Raw genomic sequence first — 6,427 nt, forward strand, 5'->3', positions numbered from 1 at the left:
ACCCTGAGAATAGTAAGCTAGTTAAGCACTGACTTGAAAAACGGTTAGCTTTTATTTAGGGTTAGGGTTGTTGCTACATGTATATAGCTTCAAATTAACCAGCTAACAAATCTTCAGTGATGTATTTGATTTAACAGTCGAGAGTAGTTTAAGACTAAATTTTCATGGTGGCCATGTCTCTGTCTTTCCCATGAAAAGTAAGCCAGGGGTATAATTCATGGGTAATGAAAATGTCATCAAAAGCCATTTCATTTTTTCATGACCCATTAATATTCGACCGTTCACGGAAAAATCATGGTTTTTTTTATGGGGCATGAATTTAACAACCCCATGAGAAACCAATAAATTCCGACACCATGAAAAAAGAGCTTTTAATTCATGGCTTTTTCATTATCATTAAAAAACCATGAAAAAAAATAAGCGCGCCTCATTCTATTTCATGGCATTTTCATGGGATTTTTGTTTGTTAAGGTTTTTTCATGGGCCATGAAGCGTTGAATTTTAAGGGGTTTTTCCATGCTTTTTTCATGAGATTTTCATGGCATGTTCCCCATGAAAAACCAATGAAAATATCCCATCAAAATCTCCTGAAAAACCTGTGAAAAACATGTGAAATTATCATGAAAAAATTCACTGGATTTTCATGGGTTTTAATTTCATAGTGATATCACATTACTTTAGTTACGATGCTGATTAAAAAATTACTGGAGAAAGTGTCAAATTTAGTCAAACTAAGTCTATTCTATAGAGCTTATGTAAATAGGAGCTTGCATATCTGAAAAACTTAAAATACGATAAAAGTAAAAATTCTGCCAAACATCTTAAAATTTTAATGAGTAGATTTTGAGAAATCATCTTCTGTGTACCATTGCTTTTTTCGCTACCTTGTTGGTTTGTCAAATTTAAAACATGCGCTGTCACACGAGTTACTGCTGACTGCCTGCAAAACTGTGTTCAGCCACCTTAAATTCAATGTTATGTTTGCCACAAAACACTACTCCAGCTCAACTCTTTGGTGGTTATTATTAGTAATGTGTTGCATAATTCAAACTCTACAGAGGAAACTGTTTAACAGGAAATGTCTGAAAAGCGATATACAGTTACATGTAAAATTAATACACTTGAGAGTAACCAAACTATAATAAAGAGAAATAATGTCTGACCTTCAATTTCCCTTTTTTTATTTTTATTTTTCTCAAAACCACAGATCTTTGGTTATTTAAGGGATGATCAGTAAACAAATCTCCTGGTTGCTTTGCAAGTTGTGGGAACATTGTTTGGATATCATTTGAGAGAACATATAAGGAGTACCCCCTCCCCACTAGTCAAATAGTGAACTTACGCAACAGGACGGGAGAGGAAAGAAGACGGCAAACCTTGTGTGACAAGCGTGACAATAATTTTGTTTGAAACAACTTTTCGCCAAACTTTACTTTCCTTTAAACAGATCTTTTTGTAAAGGACCAGAAAACCTTGGTGTTAAGTGAAGATCACGACAAAACCCACAAGTGATAGCCCTGTCACATTTGTCACACACAGCTGTTTTGCCGTCCTCTTCTTCCTGCCGTCCTGTTGCGTAAACTCACTAATATGATGCTTGCATAGACCTGCAGTGTAATACAGGATAATAGAAGCAGTTTTACCAGTTTAACTTCACTGCTGGTAGATGAAGACTTAAAGGGGCTGTGTCACAATTTTAGTATCATTCTGTGACAGTTGCTTTCACACTATTTACCACGCCACATTATGAAGTTCATTTGGAAATTGGGTACCACATCATGAAGTAGCCAAATTACGTAGCGAGTTTATAGGAAATCAACTGCGAACTATGGGATGTAGTTGTCAACTTTGGCGCGACTGAACTTCACAAGTTTGCTCAACACCCGAAGTAGTCAATCGATAAAAATAGGTATCAATTTATCAATCGATAAATCAATAAAAATTGGTAAATCTGATTTGATTGACATTGATTGTATCCATCAATTGGTAGAAATCTGTGACACACTCATTTAGTTTATCGATTTATCTAGATTTTACCGATTCCATCATTTTTTATCGGAAGATACATCTGTTCTCCTGCTCATCCAAAACTGAAAACTGATTTCACACAAACAGTGAATTTGTTGACATTTGAGTTGCAAAAATTGAAAGTCGAAGGATCAAACAATTTAGTATCACTAGTCTTTAAAAAATAAAGTTGTAAAAAACCTAATCTTTTCCTTAAAACCTGCTTTTAAGTCTTCTCCGGATGGCTGATATTGGCCAGGTTTTTTATTTTTCCCAGTTTTTCAAAATATAGATCTGCCGCCCATTCAAAATAACCTCAGTTCCGCCTGTAGTTACTTCCCGGAGTAGCCAATAGATAAAAAACTAAATCGATAAAAATAGTTAGCGATCAAGTGATTTTATCGATTGATAACGGAAAATGGTGAAAAGCTATCCGGAGAAATCTTTTAGTCTGAATTTTGGGCATCCCTTTGATGTAATAATGATAAAACCGAACCGTTCCTGTTATCATGTACAAAAGGGTCACGGTTTTAGAGAGACTCTTGTGACTGTAATAGTTTCCACATTTCTTATTTTCATGTTTGTTGATCAGTTGTTACTCGTGGATGAGTTTTCTCAGCTGCACTTATGCCAGAAAACAACAATGTTGGAAGTACTGTTATAAATTGTTAAAATCATGAAAATTCAATAATATCAATTTGACACAGCAATTTAGTTTATCAATTTTAACCGATTTCTGTTATAGCTTGTTATCAATCGATAAAAATCACTTGATTGCCTTCGATTTATATCAATACCAAGTTTTATCGATTGACTACTCCGGGTCTAGAGTAACTTCTTTTCCCAGTTGCATTACCAGAAGTCACTGAGTTCTTGTCAAAAAAGTCCCCATTCCTGAGATCACAGTTACTGCAAACATCTAAATATTCTTCAAGTTTTCTTGAGCATTATCAGTAAAGCATTATTATATTATGAGCACTCCTTTGGAACTATTGTCAACTTTTTGTATGAGTAAACCAAATCGAGTGTCACTACACGACTAATTGAACCTTTGGGGGCCGTGCTCTTTGCTTTGTTACTTAAAACTTCTTTTCATGTTATGAGCAGTATTAAATGTCGTCCATTTGGCTCCTCTGATGAAGCAGATAAAGCGTTCACGAGGTCGTTTGTTGTGATATGTTGATTTGTTGACTTTCAAGCGGTCACGGAGTTCTGGGTTATCGTCCACGATCTGCAGAGCTGCCTAACATTTAGGTAAGATATACCCCTTGATTTACTTTGTGAAATGTGGAGCAGCATCATCGAATGTTATGTGTTAAAATTATAGCAGCCTGAATTCAACGTAATTTATGTGACCCTGGTATTTTTGTAGTATTTGACCCTGACCGTACAGTGAGATCCAGTCATATATCCCACACAATTGACTAAACAGATTAAACTGCTCTTTCGGTCACTCCGTATTTTCACTTTTAATGGTTAATTCAAAGGGGGGAAGTTCGAGTATTTTGATACTATTTAGCGGCATGAAATCAACAAGCAAATTTCCTACTCTTACAAGTAAGGCCATGGTCGGATGTTTCCTTCCATTTTCGAAAATTTGCTTTTCTGGTTTACATTGGTGTTCTATGGCGATTACTTATTCTCAGAGATTAAGAGATCGAGGCGGTGGATTGTGAAATATTATTTGCTAAAACTTCGTTAAAGATGGACAAATTTTTCTTGTCCTTTTCAACCTTGTTTTTAGATTTTTCGTTAACATGTAAAAGTATATCCCAACAAAACTTATTTGTAAGAGCATTGTTTCGGAACATTCTTTCATCCTTGAATGTTTGATTTTGCATCCAAGGGGGGGAACACTGATGAATTTGCGTTTTAATAATCATGCACTGTAAGCTCTCAGATTCACTGACAAGAACCCTCACCATTTGGAAGATGATTTTATTCTGATAATTATTCAATGATGATTTGTTTATCCATACAAAATTGGCGCCTAAAGGAATTTTAATGTTATGCTTAAAACGTTTACATAATGTCTTGAAACATAACTGAAATCAATATAAAATATGAAAATACACATATGTGCATTCTTTTCCCTGCCCTACTATAAAAGTGATTTAATAAGTGTGATTTAGTGCATTTTCATATGAGCACAAGTTCAAGCGCAAAACAATTCTTGCCCTTGTTCACCTTTGCACTTGCTAGACTGCCATTCCTGTTTGAAGTACAGACAACACTGGACATGAAATCCCTGTATTTGATTCCTTACATTGGCATCCACATAAGAATTAGCTTCATCACATACAATGTATTTGTACGCTTACAGAAATCATAAATCTTATTATTCCTTTTCTATCCAAAAGATTTCTTTCCTTCTTGAATATAAATTCGTATCTATGACACTTTAGAAATCCTGAATATCTAAAGGGGTATCGCTAGTTGTGGGCAACAACTAAATGCCATAGGGGTAACTTTTCACTCTCCGATAGAAATAGATAGATATTCAGTGTTTGTGCGCATGAATTTAGGAGCACTTGGCTTGCCAATGTCGGTTTCCTGTGTATACACTGTAGTAGTGTATATAGTCATATATCATAGGCTGCACAAGTTGCAATTTATGTAAAATTGCCCCTGAAACAAGCTCATTGATGCTCCTGGTGTTGCAAGATGACAAGTTGTGAAAAATTTCATTTGCCTTTTGCCTGTTGCAGGAGCTCCCTATGAGATGCTCAGCACTAAACCTTGTTAATTCAGTTGATAGTCATTGAGGACGACTGCATCGTCACATTTAAACCAGTCGCACTTTTCACTCAAGCCATAGCAGAGCTGGTTCAAAATGGCAACTATCCTTTTTTTTATTTTACTCTATGCGGTCTGCAGAATGTGAAGGGTCTGTCACTCCATCCTGAACTGCATCAAATAGCCTTGGTGCCCCAGAAGACACACATACAAGCTTTAATTTTAACGAGTCATACATTGGCTCACTCGAAGCTACCATAAACTCAGACTTTATAAATATCAGGCTTTAAGATCCTTAAGTTCTCCTCATGTTGAAATTGAATGAAAAGGAAAAGTTAGAGCTAATTTTCTCTCATTTTCAATTTTTTAATCTTCAAATCATAAGAACTAGGCCGCAAACAGATATGGGCTAGTCAAGGGAGCTAGGCCTTATTAGTTATATCTTAAATAATTAACACATGTGCAGTAGAAAATACCAACAACAAAATTTATGAAAAGCAGAATTGAGTGCAAGCATGGAAGTACTAAAAGCAGAAAATTCACTTCATTATCTCAGAGAGAAAATGCAGTTTTAGATATGACTATGATCTTTACTATTTTAAGTATTTTCACTGTTGTGTGCATATTTGCAATTTTCTAGTATGTAGAAGTGTGGGGAGTAAAGGGAAGGATTTTTCATGGTTAGGGTTACCTCAATAAAACACATCTGTAATATGAAACATCTTGTACCACACTCTTGTTTTGGCTCATCTAATTCTTTATTTTAGAAGTATAAGGGGCATCTTGGAGTCAAGAGCCTCCATATTACAAAATTCTGCCTACACCCCTGAATAAGTTAAGGCATCACATAGATTTAATAGATGTCATTTCTAGAGTTTGGGTCTTCAGTTTTATATCATCTAGTCAAAAAAGGAAACATACAATTTCGTAGCCCTGCGTGGGATATCTTTGAAATCTTATCAGTCGCAGAATTAGGGCACTGCACCAACTTTGGCCACTGGTGGTTAGGATGGGGTATCTCTGAAAAGTTATCACTGGCAGAATCACTGCACGGACGTGAAATCGTATTATTGCAAGGAGATTGTCGCAAGAACTGCAGTTATGACTATATAAACAGACTAGCATTTAAAATTTTTTTCACAGCGTTTTATTCAAATCGTAAGCGTCGGACGTTTTGTACTCGGTCACAACTTACATGAAGAGATTTTTTCCCAGTTATCCAGTGTTTAATAGAGGAGTTTTGCAGCTGTTACACAGAACCCCATCGACGTGTCCGCGCGCAAGCCAAAACAGGAAACAATAATCACTCATGGACCACAAACCGCGCAAAATTGAGAATGATCTGCGACTTATTAGCCTTGAGACCAATCTCGCATATTACAAAGAAGACTTTGTCTTATCTGCACTCCACAAAGATAGAACAGATGACTAAGACGATGGTAATTTTTAAAAGAGGCGCCATTTTTCTTTGCTGCATTCGCTGCGATCCAATACCACCACAAACTTCCCTCCAGCGGCTCGCGCATACTCGCAACGTTACCAGTTGCTGTTCCTGATGGCCCTAGTTTATTGTTATTGGGGAGGAACGTTTTTTGACAAAGCTGATAATTAAAAACAGACATTTTTGAACAAATTTTGTTTTTTCTTACTAGCACTCCGATTTTGATCAAAATTGAAACAGGAT

The 6,427-nt window shown here is 36.0% G+C and overlaps 1 long non-coding RNA gene and 1 pseudogene across 1 annotated transcript; both read left to right on the forward strand.

The window, feature by feature from the left end:
* Positions 1-6,427, forward strand: part of LOC140930813 (uncharacterized) — a 117,184-nt pseudogene that overhangs the window by 80,777 nt on the left and 29,980 nt on the right.
* On the forward strand, positions 3,126-5,462 carry LOC140929551 (uncharacterized). Its single transcript, XR_012164741.1, has 2 exons — positions 3,126-3,261; positions 4,716-5,462. It is a non-coding gene; the product is annotated as an uncharacterized lncRNA (long non-coding RNA).

Source organism: Porites lutea, chromosome 3 (assembly GCF_958299795.1).
Source record: "Porites lutea chromosome 3, jaPorLute2.1, whole genome shotgun sequence".
Lineage (NCBI taxonomy): Eukaryota > Metazoa > Cnidaria > Anthozoa > Scleractinia > Poritidae > Porites > Porites lutea.